At 40.1% G+C, this 14,591-nt stretch overlaps 1 protein-coding gene across 2 annotated transcripts in view; it reads left to right on the forward strand.

The window, feature by feature from the left end:
• GALNTL6 (polypeptide N-acetylgalactosaminyltransferase like 6) overlaps positions 1-14,591 on the forward strand; it is an 803,528-nt gene that overhangs the window by 79,942 nt on the left and 708,995 nt on the right. The gene's annotated exons all lie outside the window — the stretch shown is intronic.

Raw genomic sequence — 14,591 nt, forward strand, 5'->3', positions numbered from 1 at the left:
GTTTATATTCATATTTTATATGAAGTAATAGTATGTTCTTTCTAAGTAGACTGTGAAAATTAGGAACTTATACTGTCATGTCTGGAACAACCAATAGAAAATACAGTGAGAAGTATACATTAAAAGCCAAAAGAAAAGCTAAAATTTTAACTCTAAAACATATACAAATAAAAATAGGCAAGAAGCAAGAAACAAAAACCCAAATGGAGACAAATATAAAATAAATAATAAAAATCAGGCCCAACTCCAAACACAGCAAAATTATGTTAGATATGAATTAATTAAAGACCCTAATTAAACAGTGCAGATCTAATTTTTCATCATAAGAAATCAGAAAATGCAACACAAATTAAGTGGAAAGAAGAACATCAGATAAAAGCAGAAATCAAGAAATTGAGAGCAGAAGAACAATATTTCTGTTCTCAGAAACAATATAAAAATATTTGTAAAGTCTATTAACTCTCATCATAGGTGCCAAGTGAACTCAATATGGAATAGACTTTTCAACAGATGGAGATACTGATGCCTATGTGCAAAATAATGTGCCTCACCTTTATCTTACCCATGCATGTAAATTAACTTGAAATAAACTGTAGAATCAAAGGACTAAAACTTAAAAACTTTAAGGAGACATAGTGGAAAATCTTTGTGACATTCGGCAGGGCAAGATTTCTTGGAACAGAATATAGACACACACATGCACACACAAAATAGAAACTCAAAGCAATAATTAAAAGGACATTACCATAATGGAAAAACTGTCGTTCTTGGATCATTCACAGTTTTAAAAAATAACAAGCAAGTCATAGACTCAAAAGACATATTTTCAAAAATATTAAAAATTAACCCATTGGCAGCCATGAAATAAACGTATTCCTTCAGAATCTGTTTTGTGCAACTGTCAAAAATAACACAAGGGCGGACTTTATATCACTATGCTGATACGTATATATGCTAATCTGGATGTATTTTAAATTTCTGACATAGTGTTCATGAATAACTGGTTTATGTGCAGAAACCCAGCCTTGGTACAAAGAAGGCAAGTAATTGAGTTTCAATATACTTTTAAAGAATAAGTCAACAGTATAAACATGGTGAGTTTTTATTCTGTTAATTTCTGATATTTTTATGAGGGGAAATTGAATCTTTATGTAACTGGTATCTAAATATTTGTAATAAGTATATTTACATGAGAAACACAATTGTTAAATTATTTAAGAAATGCAGCGTGTTTCCACAGATTAGACATGTTTTGAAACTGAATTCAAATTCAGTTAGCAGTGAAAAGTTACTCTCCGTGTGACCCAGCAGCTCTAGGTAAAAGCTTCCAGAATTAGTCACTTCTAACAACAAGAAGCATTAAAAAATATTTCTGTCCTCGTTCTAAATATTTTAATGTTTTGGTTATATCATGGCTCTGTGTATTTGCAGAGTTCTTCCTGTGTCAGTGAACCAGAAACCTAACTTTCTATTAAACATGCTCTGGGTCTGGAAATAAAATTAGAAAACTAATAAAAGGGGAGATGTCAGGGCTCTTGCATTCTCCCAGCAGCAGGAACGTCCTTTATTTGATGTATCGCGGCCTGGTGTCGTGGGTATGAAAACAGACGGCAGCGTTTATGTTAACAGATTCCTTGTGAGAAAGTGTAGTGGGCACAGTTCCCTGAAACTCACCAGTTAGAAATGAGCGCGTCAGTCTGTCTCCCTGTCATTAAATCACGCATGTAGGTATGACTGGCACACAGAATGGAGAGGAAAGCACAACTGTAGGAATTTAAATCTGAGAACTCTGTTATTCACATGGCATCTGCTAATGTTCGGATCTCTTTCTATTCAGAAACCCCAAAGGAAGCCATTATAGAAATATGGAGAATTATGCTAAAAAATCGTTTCATTTTTTGCATCGTCTCCATTAAGATAATTATTTAGAATGCATTTATCTTCCATATAATTGCTTTAACAATTTCTCTTATTCTTTTTTAAATCTATTTTTTGTTTTATTTATTCATATTTTTTCATCAGTCTTTTTTCGGGGTAGGGGAAGTAATTAGGTTTTTATTTAATTCATTTATTTTAATGGAGGCCCTGGGGATTGAACCCAGGACCTCGTGCATGCTAGGCACGCACTATACCACTGAGCTGTACCCTCCCCTCTCTTATTATTCTTGATTACAAGAACTATTTCCTCCCATGCTCACTTCTTCTTTTGTTTTCATCAGTTGATAAGTCTGCTCTTATAGTATGGACAATTTAGAAGCCCTGAAAGACCATTTAATTTTTGGACTTTTACTCTGAATATATCAGGTATTTTTTTTTAACCTTATCAGGCTAGATGAGGGTTATGAAATACAACATCACCATAACAGTGATTATTACATAAAATGAGTATTTCATCCTCCAACCAATTCTTACTCATATCATGTCACATTTACTCCAAGAAAATTCTATGATAAAAAGGAACGGGGTTCGTCTTCTCAGTCTAATTTGAAAAGCATTGTCTGTGGTCAGCAGTTCTTCGTGAATATGTGATCCATGGTAAACCTCTCACTTATTTCAAACCATTCCCCAAGTTCCATGATGGGTACTATTTTAAAGCATCAAAAAGCATTCCTCTTTGGAGAATTTCATTATCTGGTTAAGGAGACAGCACCTATCTATGAACATAACTAGATTATTATTTAAGGTAAATCCACCCTCGGATATGTGAGAGACGGAAGTAATCAACTGAGACGGAAATCAGTCTAGAAATTACATAAAGTGTAGGCGTCTCAAAATGGAGGAAGAACCTCCCAGGATTGGACTGTCCCATAAGAATTTCATAAATCATGTGATCCAGAAAGAGAGTAATGGTTAAAAGATGTGAATGTTTCAAGAAACACAGACTTGCCTAAGGAAGCACTGGAGAAGAATTGACCTTAATAACAAGGAGAGCGAATTAACGGAGCAGGATTTCAGAGCAGGAAGATGGAAAAGAGGAGGGGAAGATAGAGGTGGCTTGAGACATTATCTTACTGAATCGCACTAAGATTGGCAATTATGGTTTAAACGCTGGGCCAACAGAACTACAGAGATCTGTAGAATTAGGGGTGGTCCTGGCCTAGTAACAGCAGGTGATGGTTTTGGTCCTGCTTCAACTGGCAAGTTCCCACCCACCCCCCAGACCACTTAGGAAGGCTGGGCAGGAAAGACGTGGAAGGAAATTCCACAGACGAGAGACTGTGGGGGCAGGAACAAGGGGGACTGAGCTAAGGAAATGGACCCAACTACCTGTCGCACCCGGGGCCCCCACAACGTGCATCCCCACATCCAGGGAGGGGACACCTGCCGCGGGAGAGCATCTGGGCGGAAAGCCGGAAAGCCACGGGACCAGCAGAGAGAGGGCCACAACCGAAGCCAGTTAAAGACACAGAGTCCTCCTTCCTCTGCCGCTTCCCATCCTGTGTGATCAGGGAAGTGATTCTCTGAAAGTGCAGGAGAGCGCGAGCCATCCCAGGACCAGACCGCAGACACCCCTTCCGTGCTCCCCTCCCCTCGGTGCTGGAGCGCGAGGGGCGGAGAGTGAGCAGATCGCTCCAGGGGATGGAGCGTGATGCCTGACCAGTGGTGCTGGCCACAGGCGCCTTGAAGTGGAATCCATCTAGGCGTTCTAAACTAGGTTTTTAAAGTGCTCAGGAAGTAACAGGGTCCATCTCAGATACCAGTCAGGATACCTGCTGTCTAGCAAAGAAGAATGTAGGAGTTATGTTTCCCGTGAAAAATAGTATTGTCCTACGCAAAGTTTATAATCTTCAACAAACTAATTTTCTGGGGAAAAAAACAATTCAGATAATGACTGGGTTTTGGAAAGACAAGAGAGTAAAACTGAAAGCATGCTTACCAGCCTGTAATTCTGATAGAACTCTTAAGGGTGTATTGTTACAGAATGTGAAGAGACATCAATCAGCTGTGACCAGTTCGATCTTTTCAAGTCTGAAGGTGTGGGGTGAACTTCAGGGGGCAACAGGCCGTAACTCAAGCCAGAGCGGTCTTGGATGGAGATCTAGTTTTTATGATCTAAGAAGCCTTCCGATGGAGGAGTTGGATGAGGTAACAGACACAGAGGAAATGCTCACTGAACCCCTTCTTGTTGGAGAGATAGGGAAACACAGAATGAGTGGATCTGGCTTGACGAAGGCTGAGTCTGAAAGGGGGAACCAACAAGAGCTGTGTTGAAGGGACCGAGGAATCAGGACAGGGGATGTGGAGAGAGAGAAGTGAAATAGAGAAACCGCCGATTAGCTGTTCCAGCAGGTGAGCTAAGGAGTGACCCGGGAACGGAGGGGCGGAGGCTGGCCATCGACAAGGACCATGTGGAAGCTGCAGGGTGTGGACCCGTGCTGTCCAGCATGTGCTCCGCGGTGGAGCTATTTGTTACTCAGTGGTGCTGAGCAAGCAAGCTGCACTGGATAGTGTGGCTGCCCTGCATGCGCCCACGGAGAAGATTATTTCAGAAGAACATGGAGGGAAAGTCACACAGACATAGAGTAAATAGAAGAGTTTTGAAATAATTGCTTCTGGCACCCTGCCATCGAGGAACAGATAATAACCATTTGTGTTCTGAACTGTATCTTTTCCCAGAGTGGGGAAGAGAGAGAATTCAGGAGGGTGAACGGTATTGGGTCATTCTGCATTACAGTCATTAAAGAAGTCCATGCAATCAGAGGTCATCAGGGAGTCTAATCTGATCAAAAGGAAGCTTATTTTATTCTAATCGGAGTGGGAATCGTCAAAAAATTACGGAGATTGTTGTCTCCTGGAGAGTGAGAGGTGAAAACTCAGGATGAACTGTTACCAAAAGTCTAGAATTATTCTAGGCGTTTGTAATGACTGCGATCGTGTGCTGAAGATGTTTATAAGGGATGGAAATCAGACGTGGAAACTACTGCATCTTGCGTAACGAACAGATCACCCAGTTTTAGGAAAGATAGAAAATCAGCAATAGGGTCTTGCTGATAAAAATATTCTATCATTTTATGCTGGCTTTCACCTTGAAATGTGATATGTGAGAAATCACCTTCCTCCTGTTTTCATGATTTCATCCAATGTAAAATGTAAACGTTGTGAGTTTACTTCCTAAGCGTTTGCACACAGTGTTGCAGAACATACTAGGTAAATTATTGTCAAGCATTTTGCACACCCTAACAGCCCAGTGGAACTGAGGGCAGAAGGGAAATCCAAGAATAGAAAGATTGCCAATGTTATTTTACAAGTATTTGACATTAAGGTCTGCACTAGACATTTTGGAATGGAAAAAAAGGGAGAAAGCAAGTAATTAGAAAGAATGGTCTTTAGAAGGTTCTTAACATGCATGCATTTATAACATTATTTATTATATTAAGATATTTTTCTATTTGCTAAACCTTCCATGAATGTTGACTTAATTGTCAGCCAAATCATTATCTTGTAAGTGGTCAGTATTGAAGCAGATACTGTGTGCTGCAGATTAAAACTGTAAAGCATCCAAGACAGAGAGTTTGACAGTTTTGTCTATTTGGCTATGACTTTGAAATATGAACAATGGCCTTGATTTTTTAGAATATTGGCAGTAATTATTGTGGATTTGTAACGTATCGAGAGAAATCCAAGAAATATAAATACATGAATAAATGTCTTCTGGAAACTACAGAATAAATCAAAAGTGGTTTCCCTTTTAAAATACTGTATTTCTTCCCTAGAAATAATTAACTAGCCTAAAGCTTTATAGCCACTTATTGTCCCACCCCAAACCTAAATAATAATAATAATAATAATAATGATAATAATAATAATAATAATAAATCCTACTTTTTCGTATTTTTATACCACTTCTCTTCCTTCTCTGCTTCCTCTTCCTTCACCATTTCCATCTTCTTTTTTTTCATGTTATCAGTTGTGCTCACCTTTGACCCATCTGCAGGATTTTTCAGTGTGTCTTACAAGTAGGTTTTGTACCATGAAGGGGAAATTCATCACATAATGGTAAAGCAGACTGCAGATAAATAGGCTCAAAGAAAATATTTGGTAACATTAAAAAAAGACAACAAATAGCGTAGCTATAATATGTAATTTATCGTTATCCCCTCAATGTGAATTTACGGGTTTTAAGAATTAGAATTATGTCTACTTGGAAATGTCCACTTGTCAGTCATCAAAGTTGCTCCTTTGATAATCCCGTGAACACATGACCAGCACTGAGCACCTTGCAAAATTAAAAGGTAAAGATCCAAATTATAAACGAGGAGCCCACATTTTGAAATAGCAAAACAAAATACCCAGATGCCTGTATATATATTCATTTTTCACCTTATCTATCATTTTATTAATTTTGAATGAACCAGTAGAGCTGGAGCGTGCAAAGAGTGAAAAATTATTTTCAAAATGAGCATTGGAATGTAACAGAATCTAACTTTACTCCTGTCTGGCATTAACTAGGGTTTCTAATTAGGCAAGGCTCATCGAGTGAATAAATGTATACACATACACGTACCTGTCTGTAGGTAGCCCCTTTAGGGGGCCAGTATGTGCCTGCTTTGAATGACTAACCCCTGAATCTACCTGTGCATAGAGTTTGGATGAAACCTCAGAGTGTTCTGATCCCTCTCTGACTACAGGGTCCTAAAAATACTAAAGAGAAGGGTAGTGATTCTAGACAAAATGCTTTCTGTCTTTTTCCCTTTCACCTCAATTTGTAAATAAACATTTCAATGAAAACGGGGCCATTTGTCTAGCACCCAAGGGCTATCAGCAGTTCATAGCACAGGACGTTTTCCTTACACTTCCCTTCCCTGAATATAGTATTTCTGCACCTGGGCCGCATGGTTTTGCTGAAATGAATAAAGTATTTTCAAAGCAAAAGGCATTTACGTATAGAATTTTATCCTTTGCTAGTTTAGTGTCATACGAAGTAACAAGTTCATTTTTTTCATCATTGAAATTCCACAGACCAGAAGGTGTCCTTCTAAGAACCCCAGTTCCTGCCACTTCCCCAGATAACTGCCCTTCAGACGTTTTCACGTTAATATTTATACCTGCAACGTTCTTGATTCCTGAAACTAGTTGTATCTGTTACAACTGATGAATGAAATAATGGATTACAGGAGGAAATAGTGACATAAAAAAATGATTATAAACTTAAGAAGTAAAACAGAATGGACTGAAAACACATATAAAATACATTAACAAGAAATATCCTAAGAATTTTCCATTTGTATTTTATGTCTGAGATTATTTCAGTTTTTTGATAAGAATTATTGATTATCGGTGAGCAAATTAATTATTTTAGGGGTCTAAAATATCTTGGAAACAATTATCAGTGCAGAGATATTGAAATAAAACCAATAACTTACACATATTTGTTTTTTAAATTTTCTCTCTATAAAAGGTGTCGTATTTTTCTGTTATAATAATACTTCTATGACTTAGGGAAAAGGCTCTCTCAGCTTTATTTTTGGAAACGCTATTTGTGCCGAGTAGTAACTTTAAAGGCTCATATGTTCTTTCATCTAAACTGTTGGAAATGCATTGGAATAAGTCATTCTCCTTGAATGATGAAAGAATCAAGGATATAGGTGTTTAGACCTGAGCTTGACTTATACTCTGACTTCTATCATATTAAATCTTTGCTGTGTTTTGTGCTACTGACTCCCTTTAATATTTCAGACCCAGAACTTAAGCCCCAAGTCAAAGCTGTGGGGAAGTTCATTTCTCCGTCACTTGTGCATCTGTCTTTTGGAGGCATTTTTATTTGCAAACTTTTTACTTGAACGTTACGTTAGAGGAAATTTTTTCCCTCTGGTGTAAAAGCATCCCTGTTACCAACCTGGGGGCTCTCAGTACTCCATCTGTATCACAGCCTTTTCAGAAATCCCAAGAACCCTTAGACAAAGCTTGGACGAAGGAATGGAAGGAAATCTTGCCACACAACCCACCCAGGGTACGTTCAAGAATACTGGTGCCAGTATTAGTGAGGAAGTCAGATGGTTAATGGAGAAGGCGAGGACAGCTAGAACAATGGGATTTCTACCCAGAAAATCCCACCAGGACCTTTGTGGTCTATACACTTTTGTGATAGCATTTCTGGCCCAAATCAAGACTGAATCTATCACTGTTCCCTCCTGGGAAGCAAATTTCTCAGATTATGTGAGCAACATAGTTGCAGATTCTTTCGGTGCTGCAGTACTGAACATGCATGCTTCTCTCTTGCTCCGGGTGTGCCGATGCCCCCTCCCCGCTCCAGCTCGTGTAGCTGCAGAAGCCAACCAAAAACGACTAAAGAAGGAGAACTTTTCAGGTGACTCCCTCCTGACTTAAATAGTCTGCGAATTTTCCAAACATTTTAATGGAACTTTGAGATATAATTAAGGCTCCATTAAGACGCCTTTTAATAGAACATTTGCATCAATGAAACTGTGTGAATTAGACGGTTCCGTATTTGCTGCAGGGCCATTTATCAGCTTGGGGAGTGTTCATATTTCATGTGGGTCTAGTAAGACAAATAAACAAAAGTTAGGATTGGAGATTATGAGATAACTACTACTTATTTCCTGTCTTTATTTATCTTCTAAACTATTACTAGTCGTCATTCCCTCTGCCACCGCCACTAACTAGCTTTCTGCTTACAACAGACTCATGTTTCCTTCACTTTAAAATTAACGAAGAGTCTGGGAATCCTGAAACTTTCGTGTTTCTAGGTTAAATAGTGTGTTTATTAATTCAACTCCTGGGCAGACAACTTATAACCAGAAGCCTTCTTATGTGATTACGTACAGAGACAATCCAGACAAGTGGGGTTTCTTACACTATTTCAATGTATTAATGACATGATATCCTGTTCTGTTATACCCACGCTCATAACAGACACACACCTGCCACCTACTTGACCGTGCAGGTGACACCTTGTCCCAATATTCCTCTCCTTAGAGAGTGCTACTCCAGTCCTGTCAATGTTTGTTTCTGCCTTTTCCTGTGCACCCATTAGCATTCAAACCTTATTTTTTTTTTATGGTACATTATTTCTTCACATATGTTTAAACTTCTGTCAAGTCATGGTTAGGTCCTCATGGCCTGGGATCCAGTGGTTCCCTGTAGGAAGAGCTCACCTATATTTTCTTGTGCTCATTTCATATACCAATTCTCAGACAAGTGTTCCTTCTCTAATTTCCACCATCATGGGCCCTAAGTTGAGGCCCTGGGGGGTAAAATAAAATATGCACTGAATAGCTTAACAACGAAACGAATGTGGTATTTTTCTTTCTCTTTCCAGCTTCAGTTAGAATGACAATCTCCAGGTCCATTCCTGTTGCTGCAAATGGCCTTATTTCATTCTTTTTTATGGCTGAGTAGTATTCCATTGTATAAATATACCACAGCTTCTTTACCCAGTCCTCTGTCGATAGACATTTAGGTGGCCTCCATGTCCTGGCTGACAGCTGACTTCTCATAAGTTACTGCTCTACACGGCTCCATCATTGACAGCTTGTACTTCTGTTGATTTTTAATAATTCTGCTTTGTTTGTAAAAAGAACCCATCCTGTGTAATAAACTCCAGAAAATAAATCACAGCTACTAAAACTTGAAAACAATGTATTTTACCTTTGAAAAAGGCAGGTTACACAAACTAAAGCTAATGAAACTGCTTACCACTAGATGTGTTGGCTACAGGAATTCATGAAACAGAGACGCAGGTTCTAAGTCTATTTTTCTACACTAATCTTTTTAGACTGATGTGTTTGTCTCAATATATGTTTCATTATTCATTTTGATTTTGCCTCTGATTTCTCTTTCTTGGATCACTCCAGAGTGATTTTTTGGGAGATGGAGGGTGGTTTAAGGGACTAACTCCATCTCCTCCTGCAGTGCTCAGGCCAGGACTATAAGAACACATCAAGAATAATTGAGTTCTTTGAACATTGTTTGTGAGACTTTACTGTTTACTGTCTGTATTGGAATTTGTTTTTCTTAGCTGCCGATGGATTGTATCTTACTATTTAATATAGACCTTTTAAAAATGCTAGACTATTAAATACACCTTGTATTACATTAAGATAAATGATTTTAGGGAAAACTTATGAAAACCATATACATTTTTTTAAGTTGTGTATCTTCTCAAGGCACATAAGCATGTTTACTTACTTATCCCCAAACCTCAAATCACTTATTTCATCACTTAAATACTAATTTTGTTTAAAATTCCTTAAGACCTAGTGGTGTGAAAAACAAAGAAATTACACGAATATAAACCATATTGATATGGAGAGATTCTAGGTAGGAGAGGAGAGAGAATGTGGACCAGCTAACACACAGATGTGGACAAACCGCGAGTTCACAATGTTGGTGAGGAAACAGTCTTTGAAGCAATTGCGTGTGTGTGTGTGTGTGTGTGTGTGTGTGTGTGTGACGTCCATCCATGGACAATGATTCACAGTAACTATTTTTCGTGGCTACTGGCTGCAGTGACCGTGGGCTTGCAGCTCTGAAAGATACGCTGTGGCATCATGTCAGTAAAATTCTCGTGTTCCAGCGTCACCGGCGATCAGAATGGGCTGAGTTTCACTTCAGTATCGGAACCACTGAGCTGTGGTCCTGTCGACTCTGACGTCTCTGAAAGGCTGGCTGGAAGCCGTCGCTCACTGACTGTTGGCAACGTCTCCGTCTTAAGCTCCCAGGGCAATAGCGTGTTCTCTGTGATTTTCCTTATGTTACTATTTTTGTTTATGTTAAAGTTTCACAGATAATGATAACTTAAGAATTAAGCTTATTGAGATTCATCTGAAGCAGTGCGTGTCTGACCCCGTCTCAGAAGCAGGATGTTACTCGAAGGTGATGTGAATCGAGTCAGTGCTTGGAGGAGTTCATTTAACTAGGCTTGTCAGCATGAACGCAGCAAAAGTACCTGTTGAAAATAACCCTTATTTATTGAATATCTATCTGTGTGCCCGAAATGATTGGAGATGCTGGGGAGGTAACCGTGGACGAAACAGGCAAAGTGCCCTTGACTCCGGGGAACACAGGAAATAAACACAAACATGGATTTTTTTAAATGTATGTGTTTGTATGTATGTATGTATCTATCTTCATCTACCTATCTATCTATATATCTAGATTGATCTATCTATCTATCCACCTATTATCTATCTTATTTTAACATTTTTTATTGATTTATGATCATTTTACAATGTTGTGTCAAATTCCAGTGTAGAGCACAATTTTTCAGTTATACGTGAACATACATATATTCATTGTCACATTTTTTTCTCTGTGAGCTACCACAAGATGTTGTGGATATTTCCCTGTGCTGTACAGTATAATCTTGTTTATCTATCTATCTATCTATCTATATCTGTTGTTCCTGCTGTTGTTGTTGGATGGTGTTGGATACTAAGAGGGGAAAATGAAGCAGGAAGGGAGGATAAAAATTTCCAAAGGGCCAGCGGCGGACACGTGCGGTTTCACATGGGGTGATCCAGGAAGGATTAGCTGAGAAGGCGACGTTTGTGCAAAAAGGTTGGGAGACGGGGGACCCAGCCCCGTGGTAAGTGGGAAATCCCTGAGGTGGGGTGAGCCTGGCTCATTCAGAGCAGAGGCACGGAGCCAGGGTGTCCGCAGTGGGTGACGGGGTGGTCGTGTGCAAGTGTCTGATCGCACATCACGTACTCTGGTCATTCGTGTGTCTGCTGTCTCCTCCTCCAAATCCGAGTTCTGGAAGATCGTGAGCGAGTGGTACCGAGCCTCGTACGACCAGGGCCCGGCACAGCGTCTGCTGGGTGGGGGTGTTCTGTGGACTTGGGGTGAGACTGGGATCTGGGGAAGCCCAGCTCGCAGTGCCCCGCGGAGCGTGGCTGGCGGCAGAGTGAGGCTGGGCCCCGGGAGCCTGCGTCAGTGCTGGGCCACGGTGGTAGTTTCCTGCAGCTGCGGTGACTCACCACCACGCACCGGGCGCCTTACAGCCACCAAGATGCATTCTCTCACGGCTGTGGAGGCCAGACGCCTGAAGCCAGGTGCTAGCAGGGCAGTCCTCCATCTGAAGGCTCCAGTGGGGGACCCACTCCATGCTCCTTCTGGCTTCTGGTGGCTCCAAGCCTGTCCCTACACGTTGGCTGCATCGTCCCAGCCTCTGTCTCCAAGGTCACCTTGACTCCCCTTCCTCCCTGTGCATCCCTCTTCTGCGTGTCTCCATGCTCCCAGATTCCAACAGCCTGTGTCTTATAAGGATAAGCGTGGTTGCATTTAGAGCCCAGGATAAACTCCTCTCGGGACCCTAACTGAGTCACATCTTTGCCACAGAAGGCGACCTTCATTCTTTTGCCCTGTAGGGGCACATTGGCTGGTCCTGGGAATTAAGACTTGGACGCATCTTTTGAGGGGTCCATTGCCTAGCCCACAGCAAGCACAATCCCAGGGGCCTCTAGTCATGGCTCTGTATTAAAATTAAATAGGTAGGGTTCTAAGTAAGATCCTTAAACCTCAGGCTGCCAGTTTATCCCCTCCCTCCGGTAACTGTAAGTCTGTTTTCTATGTCTGTGAGTCTGTTTCTGTTTTGCAAATAAGTTCATTTCTGTCTTTTTTTTAGAGAGATTTGCAGATACACACTACTGTATAAAATAGATAAACAATAAAAACAAGTTTCTACTGTATACACGGGGAACTATGTTCAATATTTTGTAGTAAGCTATAACAAAAAAGAATATGAAAACAAATGTAATTACGCATATGTATGACTGAAACATGATGCTGTGCACCAGAAATTGACACACTGTAAACTGACTATACTTCAATAAAAATAAAATAAAATATAAAATAAAATAAAATAAGATAAAGTAGGGATCTGCTTTGAAAGATCATCCTCCTGTGAGGCAGGACCTGTGAGGAGACAGTCGTGAGGATGGGTTTCTGGTCGACCTGAGTACAGTGGGTGAGGTCTTGATTCTCAGAGGAGGGACTGATGGCGTACATTCAGGAGGTTAAGAGAGACGCTCCGTCAGGCAGCCTGTGATGATGAAAGGGTGTCTGATTAGGGGTAGAAATGCCCAGCCCACATCCACCACCTTCACACACCTCCTCCCCGAACTCAGCAGCCTAACCTCTTAAGCCCATCAAAATCAAGCCTGTAAATGTCTCCAGGTTACAAAATCCAAAACCAAGGACTGCCAGCCACAGACAACCAGGCTTTAAGCTAGAGCCAGTCAGGGATTTCCTTGCTTCGCCTCCTCCTTTTCTCTGGACAAGCCTTTCCCCAGCTCCTCCCAGCGGAGCACTCCTGATCCTTTCTGATTTAACGCTGTGCCGTTGTAATTGATTTCAGCTCAAACTCTCAAACATTTAGATATGCCTCAGTTTATGTTTAAGCAGTAACGAATCACCGCCCACTTGGTAGCTCAGATGTCCACTTCCTCATGTCTGTGTATGACTGCATTCTTGTCCTGTTCCTTCCAGCCTTCTGGCTGGTCCTGGGGAGCACTGAGGAGACAGCCCACGCCTAGGAGTGCTTTCTAATGTCACTCTGATGTGTTCTCCTTACACCTGTTCATGTCACCGTGGCTTCGTTTGAGGATTGTCTTTGGTGATCAGGGTTGGGGAAAACCCCCTTTGTAGCAGCCTGCTTACTTTGCAGCTTCTGCTGTCAACACAGAAGGCACACATACCAAACATTAGTGCGGAAGAGCGTCTTGCTTTGCTTTGCGTTGATACAGGTAACTAAGGGGAAACATTCTCAGCTCCTTTCACTTAAAAAGGAAGACTTCCTAACAAGCGGTGGTCGTAGTGGTTAGTTAGACAAACAGGCTGCTTGGGACGCAGCTCTTATGTAAGACAGTTCCAGCGTTTGCGCACTCAGAGGCTTTCTTTAACATACACTTAAGAACTTTTTTTAAAATTATGAAGCACCTAAAATTTTACAAAGATAACATCACTGACATATGTGCCCATAACTGAGATTAAACAGATGTTAACATTATGCTTTATTATTTTTTAAACATTTTTTATTGAGTTAGTCATTTTACTGTGTTGTGTCAAATTCCAGTATATGCTTTATTTACTTCACATCATCCCTTTATGAAAGAAATAAAGCATAAAATAAAACTCATCTCAACACCCTCCCTCCGCTCCCAATGCTTACTCCCTAGAGTGAACTTTAATGTTGAAATTGCTGTATCTCATGCCTAATCACTTTTATGTTTTTATCAATCTTGCATTTATCTGATCACCATAGCGACTAAATTTTGCTTTAAAATGATAAATAGTATGATATACTTGTTATTTTGTAATGCAATTTTTTGTGATGCAAATATACTTAACTGTATAAATACACATCTGTACATATGTGTGCATGTGTACACATATGTACATGTATGTAATGTCCATGTTGTTACTTGTAGATTCTGATTCAGAATGCCACTGTATATATATTTCACATTTATGTATTCTTTAGCTACAGAAAACACATTTTTTTCCCTCCAAGTTTTCCAGTATGTCTTTGGACATGTCTCCTTGCATATATGTATTAAAAACTTTGGAGGTAAACTCCTAGTTATGAATTCCTACATCGTTGGATACACACGTTTTCAAATTTGCTAGAA

The sequence above is a fragment of the Camelus ferus genome, chromosome 31 (genome assembly GCF_009834535.1).
Source record: "Camelus ferus isolate YT-003-E chromosome 31, BCGSAC_Cfer_1.0, whole genome shotgun sequence".
Lineage (NCBI taxonomy): Eukaryota > Metazoa > Chordata > Mammalia > Artiodactyla > Camelidae > Camelus > Camelus ferus.